The sequence below is a fragment of the Triticum aestivum genome, chromosome 3B (assembly GCF_018294505.1).
Source record: "Triticum aestivum cultivar Chinese Spring chromosome 3B, IWGSC CS RefSeq v2.1, whole genome shotgun sequence".
Taxonomy (NCBI): Eukaryota; Viridiplantae; Streptophyta; class Magnoliopsida; order Poales; family Poaceae; genus Triticum; species Triticum aestivum.
In genome coordinates this window covers 826,602,126-826,620,744 of record NC_057801.1, presented here as the reverse complement: position 1 = coordinate 826,620,744, position 18,619 = coordinate 826,602,126, and the positions used below count along the sequence as shown (strand labels likewise).

The following is an 18,619-nucleotide window of genomic DNA, read 5'->3' as shown; positions in this document are numbered from 1 at the left end:
CACACACGATCATCATCCCGATTTTGAGATTTTTCTTTGTGCGAATGATATTGATTTGGGATTAGGGTTCATCACAAAATTATGTTTGAATTCTGCGTTCACACCCTTACAAGCAAGTTTGTACGAAACTGGAATCTCATTCTAAGCAAGTGGCAGTCATTTCGGCATGCGCACACAACAAGTGTGTCCTCTCCGATGTGGTAATATCCCAAGAAATCCATGAAAAAACCATCCACAAGTCTCGGAGATGGTTCCCCAAGTGTTGGCAGAGGAGTGCTCCATGACCCTGCACGGCCACCAGTTGCATACATACGTAAATGTGTTGGTACTCTTTGCTTTGACCATACTTTTAAAGCCCCTGTGCTTGGTTGTACGGGACGGACCAAAGGAGACTGATGCTGGGTATGAAAAAAGAAGCTAGGGTGCCATGCTATGGAAACTAGTAGAGTGCCCGTGCGTTGCCACGGGCTTTTGAATATATTGCTGGAATTATATAAACATAATGCATGTTAAATTTCACGTGAAGAGAATAGATAGCACAGGCATAATCGGCTAATAATTAAAGCCCATTGGTCCACTTCATTTGCAACGTAAATTGATAACAAAGAAGACAATCTGATGATGTATACATATAGAGAGATTATCTAACTAAAACCAGTTACAAATTAAGATCCACCTGATGCGCTTAAGAAATTCTCGCACAATATTAAGAATATTGTCTTTAGCTTCATTCACATGAAATTTGAACAAGTATTTTAGCTCTCATCCACACAAATTCGAGCATCAGGTTTGTGTATTTTGCAACTTTGGGCATCAAACTGACTGTCCAAGACAAGTTAAAGCACCTCCAGTGTATTTAACTCTATTCTTTTGTGCTAATTTTGTGTGCTTTGCTAGTCGCTCCTTCCATTCCTAATACGTGTCATGTTTTTAGCTTCAACTAAAACCATGAGAAGTATCGTGGAACGAGGAACTACCTATGGCTAATGTTAATCTATCTTTCATCACTTGGGACGTCCGATGTCTAGGACAACCTGACAGGCAGATGTGCTCTCTGAGTTAATCCTGCACAAATCCAGGAAACCAAACTCAAGTAATATTTCTCCGCAAGAAGACTTTGATCTATTCTGCCGCGCGCGATAGGCGTTCACGTTCACAAAAATTCCATGATCTGCTGGCGGCATCCTCTCAGCTTTGCAACCGTTAATCTTCAACCTTACTGATCAAACGCAGCCACTAGTGCAGAACCGGGCAATAGCACCGGTTCGTAAGGCCCTTTAGTGCCGGTTTCATAACCGGCACTAAAGTGTGGGCACTAAAGGCCCTCCCCCCCCCTTTTTAGTACCGGTTCAGCACGAACCGGTGCTAAAGGGCAACCACGTAAGAATATTGTCTTTAGCTTCATTCACATGAAATTTGAACAAGTATAAAAAAAATCCTCGACTCATACCCAACCTGCACAAGCAATATATGTAATTAGCACGAATAATTCACCTCCAATGTCTTAAACTGTGTAATGAAGAATACTCATTGTGCAAACAGGATGAACTAATTCTTTACCGTTCCACTAAAGCATAAAATAAAATAAATAGTCACACATCCCTGCAATTTACGAAATCCATATTATTTTGAATGTTATGATAATTTAAAATATAAATTTATTGTCCATCTATGCTCGTTGGAATACCAAGCGGAAATAAACATTGTCATCTAGATATATCAGAATTTCAGTCGGGCTGCTTTATTTCCAGTACATCGTTGAATTTCCTCACAAATCTTTGTAATTTCAGTAAATACATGGGAGTTTTGACCTTGTGATGTATGGATAGCATCCAGAATATACACATGATGTGTATGTTTGTGAACGACGTACAAGAGTGTGTATTGCATGTAGAAGATAAATCTACAAGTAAACATATTTATCATAAAATATAATATTACTCTACAGTTCACTCTATCTTCACCAACACAAATGCGATAACACACAAGACGGGTCTCATCTTAATAATGTTGTTACACAACAAACATAGCATCGGGATTTCATGCTCACATCTCAGGGTGATATTAGTCTGCGGTTTAGTTTATCTGAAGTAACACAGAGATAGCAAACAGGGTGAATCATTCTCATCTTACACTGTTACACAACACAACAAACATAGCATCATGAGTTTTTGGTCACTTCTCAAGACATTATATTTGCTTTCTTATCCACCCACTCCTGCGTTTAGCATTAATCAGCTTTTGCACATTGCATGAAAACCAGAATGCTATGAAGTAGAGCACGTGTCCGGTTCTACAGTCAGAGTAAGTGTCAAGTATAATATTTGGGCAGAAATTTACTTCAGATAGTGCTTAACCTAACGTTAATAGCTTGATAGAGACTTGCCGCAAAAACTCCATGGCCAATGAACTGCATAGTCCAACAGAACAGCTTTGCTACCAATCCCACCTAGGAGAAAAAATAATAATTTATGATCAATCAATTTATGTTATATGTGATCTTTTTTGTTATTCCCTCCATTTCTAAAAATAAGCCTTTTTAGATATTTCAATACGGACTACATACGGATGGATATAGACAAATTTTGCTCCACATATACTCTATATTGAAATCTCTAAAATGGTAGTATATATTTAGGAATGGAAGGAGTACAAAGCATCTTCAACATCACAAACTAAAGGCTTATATTTAAGAACGGAGGGAGTATAAAGCATCTTCAATAGCACAAACTATGCTCCATCCTACATCCTAAAAGCAAATGAATGAAAATTTCAGAGTTAGAGCAACTGCAATGCACCGACCCATTTTGTCTGTTTGTGTCTGCGCAGACGAAAATATTTGCCCAATGCAGTCACCGCCGCCGCAACGCCATCACCTCCGCGCCCCCGCGCACTCAGGAACAACAGACGCATGAGCAACATCAGCAGTCACCGCTGCCGCGCAAGCAGGAACAACAGCAGACACAGTCACCACAGCGGACTTATGAGCAGCAGCAGCTGCTGCAGCTGCCACCGCCGTGCTCGCCCACCTCGACAGCCGCCGTGCAGTTCTGCCGCGCTCTGGACTCCATGCATCCCAAGCTGGACCTCACGAGCGTCGTGACAGGCAGCGTCCGCCCATGACAAAGGAGTCCCTCGCGAGCTCCGCGACGGGCAGCGCCAGGCCACGGCATTTCTCCGCGGGTGTGTGCTCCTGGTCGACGCAGGCGGCGGCCACGCCTGCTAGGTGCTCGCGCGTCCGGCCCGGCCTCGCCTCGCCGTGCCCAGCAGCCTCGTGCGCCCGGTCGCCTCGCCTCCTCGTGCCTGGCCGCCTCACTACTCACACGCCCATCCCAGCCTCGCCTCGCCACGCCAAGCTGCCGCGAGCTCCCCTGCCTGCTACGTGTTTGACAAAATGTCAGGGCAGACGCGTCACAAAATGTGTCAGCTACCGTTGGGTGCACTGGATGACCCAAATGAAAAAATAGGCAAATCCGTCCGCTCGGCCGACCCATACGGACACGATTTGAGTCACTGCGTTGGAGTTGCTCTTAAGAAAAAAAGATTGAATCCACATGTATGCGCCTACAGTCTAGCTTTTGAAACTTTAAGCCTGAGTTACCTAAGATCAACAGAACCAAAAAATGTGTAAGTGCAGCAAAATTAGATAATCCCAACACCATGGAGCAATAAACATACTAAGACATCTGATGCCTTCTTGCCATCACAGGCGTGTGAAAGTACATGCATGATGTTAATTGATCAATATCAGATGCAGTGACCTTTAATGGTGCAGCAATTAGGAGTAGAAGGAGCAAGCAAACATCTAGTGCAGTGTGTTTGCCTGCAAGTTACAGGTAGCTCAACGTAAAGAGGTGTGCATCAACCTAGAAAAATTATAACTACACACAAGTATCATTAACTCTCATGCTTAACAGAGCAAGTAATGTAAGTACAATGTAGCATTAGTAATACCTTCAGTGTGTCGCTGCACAGCAAATCAGAGTGTTCAAAATTAAGGCACTCACAAATGAACTTATCTTCTTCAACACTAACCTCCACACAATATTCAACTCTGCACCACAATATAGTTAACAAGGTTCTCTGTTTCTGGTACACACAAAACTTAGCCCATGATTTCCAACAGTAAAAAGGTTATCCTAAAAAAGGCTCAATATAATGATGCGAAAAAAATCAAGACCAACGCGGCTTCTTATTTTTAACCATCTAGAACCACATGATTATTACATTTCATTTTTTTGGACTAAGCAACAGATCAACACAACCTTTTGAAGTAACAACAAACTTTTCTGTGAGCACTTGAAAAAACTGTAACATGTTCAAAAAATAGTGAATTAGCTAGGTACCTTCTGCTCCCATGAAAAGGTGTGTCAAAGAACTGAATACACCAGCGAAAGGTTGATTAACTACTGCACACAAACATTCAAGTGAGAGATTTTACAGATATTGTTTGGAGAATTAACAATAAATAAAAGACAACAAAACCTCCTCTGCTTTGTTGTAGAAGAACACTGAAGCTAGGGGGGGGGGGGGGCTAATAATCAGACACAACAGACTGAAACAGAGAACAAAGAATAAATAAGAAGAGAACACTAACAAATTCAACACTGATAATCATTAGTAAGGTAGACCAAAATTTATATACTGGTTCCTGCGGCCTCTAGCCACACATAAGCACACACACACACATGCATGTGTTCGGTTACAAAAACCAGAGAAATGACTAACCAAACCCATGAAAATCCAGAACTCGTCGAACATTATCTTCATTGCGGGCGATGGCATAATTCGTACACCTCAAGTCATGTTCTCGTGAGGAACTTCTTCCATCCTTCCTTGAAGAACATGTGATCATCGGGTGAGGTGTCAACCTCGACCCTGCTAAAGCTCTCTTTGCCTTCCGCCAGCCCGTGCTTCGGGATGTCCAACCAACAGGCAACTTATTTTGGAATCTTCTAAATGCTCCATAATGTACACACACAACAATGCATCAGAACCCCGGTTAGAAAACTATGGAAGAAAATACTAATTGGAGAAATAGTGAAAAAACATGCATACCATCGTCTATATCAATGTTAGTCGATGCAGTGTATGATCGGTGACCCTAGGCACCCATGGTGGAGCAGAATAGGTTGCACAAGTAGATGAACTGGTCATCCTTGAGGCCAACAGACATGCTAAACACATCAGCTCCCGGGGCTCCGTCAAGAGGGTTGGTGCCACCGTAGTTGATATAGGCAAGGCACATCGGCACCGTCGAATCCATCACATAAGCATGTCCGTGGTCATAGCATAACCCAGTAGCATTGCGCAACACAATATCCAAACCATTCGTGCATCCAGAAGTTAAAAATCTCACCAACAAAAATGAAATATTAGTGGCACACGGTGGGAGAATAAACCTTGTGGCGCTTGAATGTACACACATTGCAGAAACATACAGGTGGAAAAAGAGGGGAAAAAACTTGTATAATCAAAAAACTGGTAAAAGCTAATTATATATGCCCATGAGCAAAACGAACTGACAAACAACTACGACCAGTTATGTTCTCTAACTTGTGGCAAACATTCATTACACATGGCAAACAATTTTTAATGACCACCTGTTACAGAGTTTAGGTTTCTTGTGAAACTTTTCTTACAGTGGTTTAATAAAAAATAGTTCCAAATAGAAACTTTGAAAAAGAGTAATGCATATTGATCATCCCAAAGAGTAGAGTGCAGAGAAGAAGAAAAAACACATGGATAAAGTGAACTGCTCTGGTTTCCGAAACAAACAAAAATGTCCAAACAAGCCTACAAAATCTTACTTCCATGAAGGCTACAAAACTACATGGAAAAATCCATCATCCTACAAGAGCATTGTAACCATTTTGGCCCCCACTCTAACCTATCATGCATTTATTTCCAAGCAACATTTCATCACAAACCAATCTAACAATTCTTACCATATAAATAAATTCCTAAATGGTGAAACTAAATAGGAGAGTACTGAACAGCTCATTTCACATCCATCCGCAAACATTCCTAACTAAAACATCCACCTGCCTCACTTTGTCAGGATCATCTTCACAATGTTTCTGAGTGTCGCTCGCATTACATTCAGCTAAATGAAAAGCATTACTCCAGCTGCACGAATTCGCGTCATGAATCCCCTCCAAGAGCAGCACCGTCAATCCCATCAATCCCACTATCTGATATTGATGGGCAGACTTCATGCACATCCTGATCAGATTGAAGAATCTGCTGAGAAGTGAAACGAAACTATCGCTGACCACAACAAATCAATATGAATGTTCAGCCTAAATCCCCAAATTGACCAACCTAATAAATACGTACAAGGATATATCTGAGTTTTTCTTTACCATCGAGGTCGCGGCGCCTTGCAAGCAGGCTAGGGGGACGATGGTGAAGCATGACACCGTGGCGCACGTGTCCTCCATCTCAACGCTGCAGTCGAGTCACGCATCCGCACAACAGCTTGCCCTGCATGAGTTACATACTCATCTTCCCTCACACGATGAACACCATCCTCCCGTGGCCGAGTTCCATCCTCTCAATCCCGCCGCCTCAGGATCACGCGGCGCCGAGTTAGTTGATGCAGAGGGGGGTAGGACAGAGGCTACAAAACGAATCCAGAAACACAGGAGGAGGTGGGACATCGTAATAAGGTAAACAAAATCGGCGTGGACAGGATGAAGGACGAACGAAAATGAACCGGACAGGGCAGGGGGTGGACGAGGAGTCGGGATGGCCGTGACTGGAGCAGGTGGCTTGGCATCCTCGCCCACGGCCAGATCCGCCGTCAGAGATGATGGGTCGTCAGTGCGTGACCTCGATCCGCCAGCAGGACGATGCAGATAGGAAGTGTGGCGGCGTCCTACGGCCGAGGACGGCAGGGAAGGCAGGCAAGCAGCCGGGGTCGACGGGGGTGCGGTTGCGTTTGGCGGGGCGATGACCGGCGAGCAGGGATAATAATCTGCCAATAAACCCACATCAACCTCAGCTGAGATATAGAAAGACTGAATCTAGCTAACAAAACCAAACCATGTAACAGAATACAAGAACAAACAATTTCATCTTCAATATCACCAAAGGAAGAAGCCGAGCTGCGAAGGGTCCGGCTTGGCGAGCTTGGAGGCAGCCCTGGCGCCGGTGAGCGCGATGGAGACGGACCCGCGGTGGGAGAAGCCGAACTTCTCGAACAGGATCAGGATGATCCCGCGGGAGTCATCCTTGGAGGACTCCTGCTTGGTCTCCGCCGCGGCCGGGCGGAGGACGACCCCTGGTTGCCGTCGATGTAGCAACGAGATCGACGGCAGCGAAGGATCGGCAGCGACGAACGGATCCGCTGGGACGCAGGGATCGGCGGCGGCTTGGTGCGAGTGCGAGGGCGGCGGCGAAGGGATCTGTTGTGGTGAGGAGAAGCGTGGGGGTGGTGGAGGTGGCTGACAGGGAGATAGGGGAAGGCGGGGGGCGGCGGCGGCGGAACGGGAGATGGGGGCGACGGCTTCTCCTCGAGGGGATCGATACGAGAGGTGTTTGTGCGGGTTTTTTTTTTTTTGTGTGTGCGCGTCTGGTGGGTGTGGGGGACGAAAAAAAACCAGCAAAAAAAACCGGACGAAAATGATGGGACGAAAATAAAAGCCGAAACGCGACCTACCAACTGAGACATTAGGAGTAGAGATTAGTTTACAGGCTAACTTATACAGCCAAATATGAAAATGGGAAAGGAAACCATCCCCACACCGCCGTTGATACTACATGTTTGTGTTTAACTGTCCCGGACTAGAATACAAATAATGTAGAAACAAAACACACTCAAACCTTGTGCTGGTCCTCCTGAAATATGAATTACCCAGGGTCCACTTTAATTAGGTGGCCCCGCAAAAATAAACCTTGACTAGATGGAGACGAAGCTTGGAACAAATGGAATTACATCAAAGCAGGACATTCCGTGTGGGTGCTCAACAAGTGTGCCCTCCTCGAGGTTGTAATATTCCAGATCATTCATACAGAATCTATCCTTCACCTTGACACGCTTCTTAGTATGTAAAATGCACCGGCACAAACGGTCCCCCGAGGCTTGGCACAAGAGTTCCCCATCACCCAGCATGGCCACAGGACGGAGGGATGACAGGGCCCAGTCCCAGTAGATGCTGTAACGCTTCTCCCACTGTGGCTTTTTGGCGCGTGCGCTATCGATGTCACTACACATCCACATATCAAGCGACCGGTCATCATCGTGCAGTGAACAAGTCACACACAATTGTCCGTGCAATTCGGACATGGTGGGCGCCGCACTCTCAAACCATGGGCGGCAAGGAGGCGCTGGAATAAACCCAAACCTCTCATTCCCCGCTCTTAATCGGAGGAAACCATGCCCGCTCATGTAGTCATACGGACTGATGGTCCAGAGCAGTGACCCCTTGAAGAAGGTCGCCGTCCGGTGTACCATGACACGATGCGGCGACCGCTCCACTTTCAGACGCCAGTGCCGATCCTTCCCGATGGTAAACAGCTCCACACGGTTAGCAAATGCCCCCAAAGGTGTGCACCGGGGTTCAAAGAATCGTGCGACCTTGTAGGGGTCGCGTCCGAGGCCAAACGCTTGGTGGCTTCCATGGTCCAAGCACTGCGCGTTCGCATCTGGACTCCCTGGGGGAAGCGTGAGGATGCGTCGCGTAGTCGGGTTGAGCACACGCACCGCTGACTCGTGCCCACCAGCACCAGCCCATAGCAGTGCGCAAATCCATGTGTCACATCTGCGGGCAGTGAGTCCAAGGGGTGCACAAGGGTCGCGGCCCCGTGGGTCTCTTCCCACCGGTAGAGGCCAGTGGTGGCGACGATGCCCATGTCGATTTTGATCTGTGGAGCGATAAGAAAACATGGGTGATCTCGCCGTCGGAGGCAGAGGTCGCGCTGGAAGAAAAGGTCGTCGGAGATGGTCTCGCGCCAAGCCTTGCAGACACACTTGAACCGGAGAAGCGACGTGACGGGCAGCAGCAGCAGGATCTGCGTGACGATTTCGTGGGGCACATGCGGCGGCGGCGGCGGCCTTGTTGTCGTCCTCCTCTTCTTGGCGGCGGCTACTGCCGCCGAGTCGTCGTCTTCCATCGCCCGGTAGCAGAAGGTCGATCTACTTTTATTTTTACTTTATATATTCTGGCCATGCGAAGTGCGTACACTAATTATTGTTTGGATATATAAAGGCATGTACAATGGTTGATAAGACAATCTTATCTTAAATCTTGCATGTAATTTAGAGATGAGAAAAAAAGTATGTCTGCAATGGGTTATATCTTAGCCTTATCTTTAATAACTAGTCATTTCTTAAAACATGGTGAGACAAATTATGCTAAGAGATCATCTCTTGTCTTATCTTAAATAAGAGAAGGCAAACCTTTTCTTATGAGTTCTCTCTCCTCCACCTCATCATTTATCCTATATGGCACTCCTAAGATAGCACCATTGTACATGCCCTAACAAGTTTATCGAGAATCAGTTTTTCTTAGGCGTGATTTCAGGAGTAGCTACCTAGAAACTTGTTTGGATTCTAACTAATTGGTGGTATATACATGCTCACGTTAGAAAAAGGGTGTTAACATTCCTTCCTTTTGTTTTACCGCTTGAGTCGAGCCGGCTGTGTTAGAAGGGAGAGAGAGATTTGGTGAAATAGTTGTTCGTTGTATTGCTTGAGCCTCGTGGGCATATATATAGGAGTACAATGACCAACTTGAAGTACAAGACAAGCCGGAATAAATCCTAGTCTATCTCGTCTTTCCTAATACAATCACGTTACTCAACATCCCCCCGCAGTCACAACGGTAGCGACGCAGACGGTGAGACTGGAGAAGAATCCGAAGGCAAGCCGACGGACACCCCCCACAGTCGTAACGGTCGACGCATCGCGGAGTCGTGGCTGGAGTGGAAACCAACGAGGTTGCTCAAGCAGGCGGTAGCCCTTTGTGCCATTTGTCGATGTAGCCGAGAGCGTGTGTGGTGGAGCCGTGGTCGAGGTAGCCATGCGAAGAATGTCGTGGTCGATGTCGAGTCGGGGTGGCCGGTGTCGAGGAAGTCGCCGTGGAGCCGCGGGCGCAAGGGGGCGCCGAGTTAGTCGTGGGCGCAGTGGTGTCGAAGTAGTGGTGCGCCAGGACGGAGATGATGTTGACGACGCGTCGCGCCGGGGTTGCCAACCCTGGGGACACATCGTAGACGAAGGCACGCGTCGGTGTTGCCAGCACCGGGCATGCGTAGACGGACGAAGACAAAGTTGACGAAGCGCCGCACCAGGCTTGCCAGGCCCGGGGACACGTCGTGGACGAAGGCACGCGGCGGTGTTGCCAGCACCGGGCATGCGTAGACTGGGACCTGCACAAGCTGTACGCCATGTCGAAGAAGTCGGAGAGGCCAGCAGAGAAGGACTCGACGACAGTTGCGGCACCAATCGGCGCGGGGCCAATGTTGCACGCGGTTGTCGGAGTAGATAAAGCGGTCGGGGTATATGACGGCGACGCTGGCGACGGGCTGGTGCTGGATGAAGACGAACGGGGTGGACGGGCGGCGGCGGCGGCTACGGGGGTAGCAGCCGCGGCGGCCGAAGAAGAGCGGCGGCGGCGGCCTGATGGCAGCGGCGGCGGCCTGATGGCAGCGGCAGCGACTAGGTTATGAGTGCGGCGGCGATGCTCGAAGTAGGCGAAGAACCCTGACAGCGTGACGAAGACCGGCGCGGATGGTGGCGTTCCCGCGCCAAGGGAGATGGCGCGGCGCATACCACGGAAGGTCGACGCGCGGTGACGGCGGAGTGGACCGCGGGCCGCGGCGCTATGGCCCGAAGAGGCGACGCAGCGGCGGTAGGCGGGTCGGGGCGATGGCGGGAAGACCTCGGGGCGGCGGCGGGGACCGCAGACTGCGACACTGCGGCCCGAAGGAGCGACACAACGGTGAGTCGCGAGTCGGTGCAACCGCGGGGACGGTCTCGGGACGACGGCGTGGACCGCGTGCCACGCTCGCTACGGCCCGACAGGGCGATGCAGCGGCGGCGCGAGGGTCGATGCAGCCACGGGACGGCCTAGAGCGGACGCCCTCGGGGCAGCGGGGGACCGCGGGCCGCGGCACTACGGCCCGAAGGGGCGACGCAGCGGTGACGCGGGTCGGTGCAACCGGGAGAAGAACCACGGGGCGGCGCAGCGGCAGCCCGATGCTCAATCGGTGGAGAGGCGCACTGAACTCGGGGACGATCTTCACGAGACCTGCGGAGGCGCGCGTAACTGACGGGCCAGGTCGGTCGCACGGCGTAGATGAGGCCGATCGTGGCGGCGAGCGGGTGATCAAGCCGATCGCACGCGAGGTCAGGGACGCCGCTCGGTGAAGGCGTGGTGGCGGCGGAGTCCGAGATGAAGCCGGCGGCGGCGGGCGGCAGGGCGGCTATGATTGGCCGCCGCATGGCGCGAGGCCGCCGGGTCGGGGTGATGCAGGAGTCCCGGTCGAAGCAGGGCGGTGACGGCCGGTGTAGATCGACGGGCGGGCCATCGCGCGAACGACGGCGGTGAAGGGCCGCCGCATGACGCGAGGCCGCCGGGTCGGGGCGACCGGCGGGCCGATGCGCGGACGACGCGCGAGGCCGCCGCATCGGGGCGACCGACGGGCAGACGCGCGGACGACGCGCGAGGCCGCCGGGTCGGTGAAGAAGCTGGCCAATCGCGCCGGTGTTGGAGTAGAGGCGCACGGGGTCGACGGCGGCGGTGGGCGACGCAAACCGGATCACATAGACCGAAAAATCAAAAAGTAGACGCCGATCAAAGCGACTGGCGAGAGAGAGAAAACCCGGATCAAAGGATCGGGAGAAAAGACTCTCTAGGGCAGCCGGCCAACACGGCCGGCGGACAAACCTAGGTACGGGCGGCGCGGCCCCCGGCAGCGGTCATGGAGGCCGACCGCCCCGGGGGCGCCGCGCAGGTGCGGAAGCAGCGGCGGTTAGGGTTTAGGATCAACTTGTGATAGATACCATGTTAGAAGAGAGAGAGAGAGATTTGATGAAATAGTTGTCCGTTGTATTGCTTGAGCCTCGTGGGCATATATATAGAAGTACAATGACCAACTTAGAGTACAAGACAAGCCGGAATAAATCCTAGTCTATCTCGTCTTTCTTAATACAATCACGTTACTCAACAAGCTGATCTAAACCGAGTTGTATCAGCGGGTCTTGATCAAGTCGGTCAACCGGCCGATTGTACATGTATATCTTGAAAAAACATACGCCGCACCGCGTCGCATGCATCCACACTCAACACGTTTGTAGACGTGCGAACCAACCTGTGGTTGGATAGTTAGAGGGATAGTAGTATCCTTAGCCCGCCAGGATTCAAGTCCTGGTGCTTGCATTATTCTTGGATTTATTTTAGAATTTTTGGCGATGCGCTTTCAGTGGGAGAAGGCATTTCCGTCGACGACGAAGTGGGAGGTGCTCATAGGGGTAGGGTGTGCGTATGTGCGTTTATAGGGGTGAGTGTATACACATATGTATGAGCGGTTGCGTCTGTACTGTGTTAAAAAACACGTTTGTAGACATATGTTCAGTTTTCTTTTTGAGAAGTTTTGAGCGAAAGGTGTGATGAGCACAGCCGTATGTTGAATTTTTTTTGTATGGTAATGCATGTCTTATTCATATCATAAAGATCAAAGCAAAAGTCACGTATGGACCGGTTTGACAAAACTAAAACGATAACAAACATATTTCCACCAGTGATTGCTACTCATGGACGCGCAACCTGCCGATCTTAGGAGCCAAGAATACTGAGCTATGTATTCTCCTTTCCAAAATAAAGGTATGTGCATATATATATGTGTGTACAGGGATGGATGGACGGACTGACATGATGCATGTGAATGTGAGTGAGCAGTTGCAATGCATGCATTGCACCGGCAAGCACCTCCCCCGACCTAGCTGCATATACGACGTCCACCACATGTTAATTTCTTTTTTCGTTTGTCGTTGTTGTGGTGGTGGAACTACATTTGTTACTCTGGCTCCAATTGGACGCATTCTCATCACTCTGCTGGGAAAAAACCACATCGAAATAATGTATCACCATATAAGGCATAAAAAATGCAATATATTTTTTTTCGAGATTGAAAAAAATGCAATATTGGTGCTACCAAGATTTCTCCAATTCGGGAGGGTGAGCCACGTCCTAGGGTCTCGCTAGCGGGGCTACCGGGAGGCGATCATGAGGCACCGGGCAGGCATGAGTAAGGGTTAGGGCTTTCCTGGCGGGCGGGGGTGGTTGAGCATCAGGTGACTGGTGGATCACGACGGTGCTGTCATCTCCGACGGCTTTGGAAGGGAGCTACTCCCTGGTTGTGCAGCAACAACGTAGGTGAGAGCGGGCGAGATGGCATCTCCAAAGAACAAGGGGGCGTCCAACAACTCATCCTCGCGTGGCCAATCCAAGTCTTCCGCGGGAAAGCAATCGGAAGAAGCGGTCGGGCTATTGGCATGGCTTGCTCGGTGGTATAGTTCTACCGGAGAAGGAGACATCTGGTGTTCATTGATCCATCAGATCAGGAAAAGCCAACAAAACCCATGTGGGCTGTGATTGCCAAGGTTTTTGCCACAAGACCTCAGGATATCAATGCCCTAGACAGAGCTATGCATCGGGCTTGGGGTATTCATCAGAATGCAAACTTCATGAACTGGGTAATAACATCATCAAGGTCAGGTTCGACAGTGAAGGAGATTGGAGGCATGCACTACGTAATGGCCCAACCAATTTGATTTCACAACCCATGTCATGGTTCTGAAAGACAACGAGGGGGGGCAGGATCATCGGAGATGGCCTTTGACAACATTGATGTTTGGGTTAGAGTTCAAGACCAAACCCCGTATAAAAGGTGTGAAGCTTCCTTCAAGGTAATTGGGAAACTGGTTGGGGGAGGTTATTCGAGGGTTGGGCTCGAGGGAAATATTTCGTACTTTGAGCTAAGGTACCTGTGTTTGAGCCTTTAGCAAGAGGCTTCTTCCTGAGATCTTCACTTGAAGACAAGGAGGGCATACAATATGGTTTCAATATAGCAAAATACTGCACTTTCTATTTTGACCATGGAGGGATGGCTTAGGGTGTGGATGGCTGCGATACTCCTGAATATTCAGAGCTAAAGTTGGGCAAGGGGGAGCAAATTAAGGCATCACCAAGCAGGGAGAAGGGGCCAAAGGATTCTGCTGGAGGTCCACAATGTCTTCCAACAATATGAGCCATGAAAGCTGCCGCTCGAGTAGTAGGGAGCAAGGTCGACATGGGACAACCCATGTTAAAGATCTCGGACCCCATCGCAGATTATTCAAGGATAAATCCCCAAGTCAAGAGCCAGGCAACAAAGACAAACATGATGAAGTAACTATCCTGGCTAAACCTCACTTTAGGGAACAACAGGGGAAGAGATCCATGGAAAGGAGAATGAGTGGCTAGGAAACAAGATCGAGGCATGACAAGTATCAGAGCTGCCCTACTATGTTTGTGTGTAACCCAGGTGACACCCGACGGATTATGAGCATCAAAGAAGTGATCGTCAAAGGAGTCCGGTGGCAAGGAAACGAAGGACAAAGCAAATACGGGTAGTTAAAGGAGAAACTAGAATGACGTCGATTGAAAATCTTTGGAGGGTGGGGGGAGACTGCTTAAAAGTCCACCACTGTGACATGATCGCATAACCTAATGATATATCGACGGACATTCCGAGTTGGGGCTGCAGAGACCAGTGAATATATTAGCCTGGAACTATCAAGGATTGTGGTTGCGCTCGACAGTTGGCGAACTTTGAGACCTCATATGGTGCTACAACCGATCGGTCGTCTTCTTGTCTGAAACAAAGGAGAGGGGGTGGGGATGATGAATAAATTGCTATGGAGCATGGGTTTCCGACACTGTCAAGCAATTAACTGTGAGGGTAGAAGTGGAGGGCCTGCATTGTGCACAACACGCGTGGACCGGCACACGAATGTCACATGATGCATTCCACTTTTAGAGTTGTGCATTCAACAAAGAGGCCCACATCACACGAAAATCGACCCATTAATGGGTAAAACTTTCTTTTGACAAATCTTGAAGATGTATCCAGTTTTGTGATTTTATATCATAGTCCGGTAATAAGTCAAATATTCTTGAATGAGTAGAAGTATTAATGTGTTGTGAGAAAAAAAAGTGATCAGCCACGAGCACAATCCAAAATATACAATTAAAATATGATCGAAAATATACAATTAAAATTTACAAATATAGAACAAACATCAAAATATGAAAATATATAAAATATGAAAGAATAGAGAAGAGAAAACTAAACAAAAAATAAATAAAATACCAGCCTGTACTAGGTGGGTCGGCCCATGCCCAAAAAACATGTAGGCGAGCTTTATAGGTCACTCACAATGACCACACACTAGTGCAGAACCGGGCTTTAGTGCCGGTTCGTGACGGCCTTTAGTGCCGGTTGGTGAACCGGCACTAAAGAGTGGGGACACTAGTGCAAACCAGGCATTAGCACCGGTTCGTAAGGCCCTGTAGTGCCGGTTACATAACCGGCACTAATTTGTGGTCACTAAAGGCCCCCCCCTTAGTACCGGTTCAGCATGAACCGGTGCTAAAGGGCAACCACGTGGCACGAGCCAGCTCCGGGGGCCTGGAGCCCTTTAGTACCGGTTGGTAATACCAACCGGTACTATAAGGTTTGGGTTTTTTTAGTTTTATGATTTCTTTTTCATTTAATTTTGTGTTTCCATTTTAATTTTTTTTCATTTGCTGGTATTTTACGATACTACACATTGTACATGTTATGCATATTAATAGAATTTCTAGTAGATCAACCAATCATCGAGTTCAACATGATTGTCATGATATTATAAGCGTTCATATATAACACCACAAAAGCAAATCACTTAATAAGTTCAGAACGAAGAACACAGACATGAAAGGACAAGTACTAATTAAGAGCAGCATGAAGAACTAGCTGAATCACTCCTGCTAGCTACTCATACGATCATCATCCTCATAGTCATCGAACCCAACCCTACATAATTGTTCTTAGCACATGATCATCAGTATCAGGTAGGACCTAAACACCCTTAAGGTAAAATAGCATAAAACAATATAGACCCTGACTCTCCATTATGAAGAATGGCGATCATCCTGTCTCCAATTTTTGCCCTTCGCTGAATGTTGCTTCCAAGAAGCTCCTTACGACTGTCCATACATTTTTTTTCCATTCTTTGATTATCATGTTTCCACTTCTTTTAGAAACCCGGTATGGACAGTTGAGATTCGTAGGACGACCTGGTTGTATGTTCAAAACATGAAGGCTACCCCGTGTATACATCAGATGAGGCACACAATCATTTGGGATTATCTGTTGAAAACATAGTAATAACTTCGTAGTTAGCAATGATATGATGTACTAGTTTTAGAAGTGTGCAAAAAGATGCACGAATGTTGTAATAGTAAAAAATAATCTTACCAGGGTATCTCCATGGTAGTTACCGTAGTTCAACACGTGCACTAGTGGCACGTATTGACCATAATGTTGAGGAGTTTGATTGTAGATATTGTAATTCCCAAGATCAGTAGAAAATCCGACCAGATGATTTTTCTCCTGATAAGTTAATTCGGAGCCTTCGGTGTAGTACGTTCTGTATACCATCTTCCGCACATTCCTTGAAGAATGAAAATAAGCTGTCAATGGAGATAAGTTGTCAACTATATATTTTGAAATAAACAATATAAATTACTTAATAACTATGTTTAGCTCACATGAGGGAAGAACTGGAGGTGTATCCACAAGGACCGAAATCGAAGGTGTCTCTTGCTCGATTGTAGGATCACCAAGATCCATGGTGACAAGCATACCTCATCAAGACCATACATCTTGCAAAATGCATCCCAATTTTTGCAACCAAAATGGGTTACACTCTGAGCATTGTACAGCTTTACTTGAAAATCCACACCATGATGGGTACTTAGGATAATTTTTTTGGTTTCGAAATTTTCATGGTCTTCAAAACTCATCCTCTCCAAGACATAGCGTCTTGCAAAGCATGGGATAAGCTAGTCGAATTGGAAAAGATGAAAAATACACGTTAAAATAGTTGAAGTCGTGCTTAATTACGAAAAAAAACTATTGTCGTCGTTACGTACCGTATGAACATCGCAGGTCTCCTCGAGCTTAATGCTGAAGCGCCGATCTTCGTCCAGCACAATGAACCTGTCGCACATACCTCGGTCGTCGTGGCACCAGTCGCACTCAGCCGGGCGGTTTTCGTCGTCCGATGAGTACGACATTTCCGGCCTACGTTCATAATTCAAATATTAAACTAGATCATTATTATTAATCATGGGTTGACTATCGATGATCGATGTACGTAGTAGCTCCTCTTTCATTCCCGAATGCATTATTATACCAAATTGTCTAGCCCACGGGAATGAAGGAGAACTTATCCAATATGAGCATTCAATAAGCAAAACCAAATCATAAAATAAGCAAAACCAAATCATAAAATAAAGTATAGTATTCAAATTAGCATGCATTCAATAACTACACAATCTAAATACTATGAACAAAAAAATCATTAAAATTCTATGAACAAAATTAATTACACAATCTAAATATCACCAAAAAATGTATTAACAATAATATCACCAAACATGCATATTCAATAATAATATCACCAAAAAAATCTATTAATAGAAAAAAAAATCTATTAACAGAAAAATCTATTAATTCAACTAGTTCAACTAAGCATTTACTAAAAATAAACTAGTTATATTAATTCAACTAGTTCAACTAGTTCAACTAATTAAGCATTTACTAAAAATAAACTAGTTCTATATATTAATTCAACAAGTTCAACTAAGCATCTTCTAAAAATAAACTAGTTCTATATATTAATTCAACTAGTTCAACTAAGCATTATATTTACTAAAAATAAACAAGTTATTATATTAATTCAACTAGTTCAACTAAGCATTTACTAAAAACAAAGTAGTTATATATATTAATTCAACTAGTTCAACTAAGCATTTACTAAAAATAAACTAGTTATATATATTAATTCAACTAGTTCAACTAATAAGCATTTACTGAAAATAAACTAGTTATATTAATTCAACTAGTTCAACTAAACATTAACATATTTCTAATTCATCTAACATTAATATTTCTAACATTCTAAAAATAAACTAAATAGTTCTAATTCATCTAAACATTAGAAAACAGAAAATAAGTAAAAAAATATGTGTGTGTGTAGTGTGTGTACATGTGTAGTGTACGTGTAGTGTGTGTGTGTGTGTGTCAGTGTGTGTGTGTAGTGTGTGTGTGTGTGTATGTATGTGTGTGTGTGTAGTGTGTGTGTGTATGTGTGTGTATGCATGTGTGTGTGTATATGGGAGCGGGCCGGGCGCGTACGGGTGGCGGGGGCGGCGACGACGGGCGGCGGGGGCCGGGGACGGCGACGAGACGGGCCGGCCGGCGGCCGGGGACGACGGCGACGAGACGGGCGCGGCGGGGGCGGCGACGACGACGGGCGGCGGGGGCGCGCGGCGACGACGATGACGGGCGGCGGGGGCGGCGAGGG

The 18,619-nt window shown here is 47.0% G+C and overlaps 1 long non-coding RNA gene across 20 annotated transcripts; it reads right to left on the bottom strand.

Annotated features, from left to right (window-relative positions):
• Positions 1-1,575: 1,575 nt before the first annotated feature.
• LOC123072696 (uncharacterized) lies at positions 1,576-7,516 on the bottom strand. Of its 20 annotated transcripts, none has more exons than XR_006435321.1 (7): positions 7,073-7,516; positions 6,366-6,979; positions 5,059-6,225; positions 4,486-4,955; positions 4,347-4,409; positions 3,955-4,054; positions 2,584-3,823 (listed from the first exon to the last, which is right to left on the bottom strand). It is a non-coding gene; the product is annotated as an uncharacterized lncRNA (long non-coding RNA). The 20 variants fall into 20 exon arrangements; XR_006435322.1 differs by having other exon boundaries at positions 2,584-4,054; positions 4,486-4,555; positions 4,729-4,955; XR_006435323.1 differs by having other exon boundaries at positions 2,584-3,375; positions 4,347-4,955.
• Between the last annotated feature and the right edge of the window lie 11,103 nt (positions 7,517-18,619).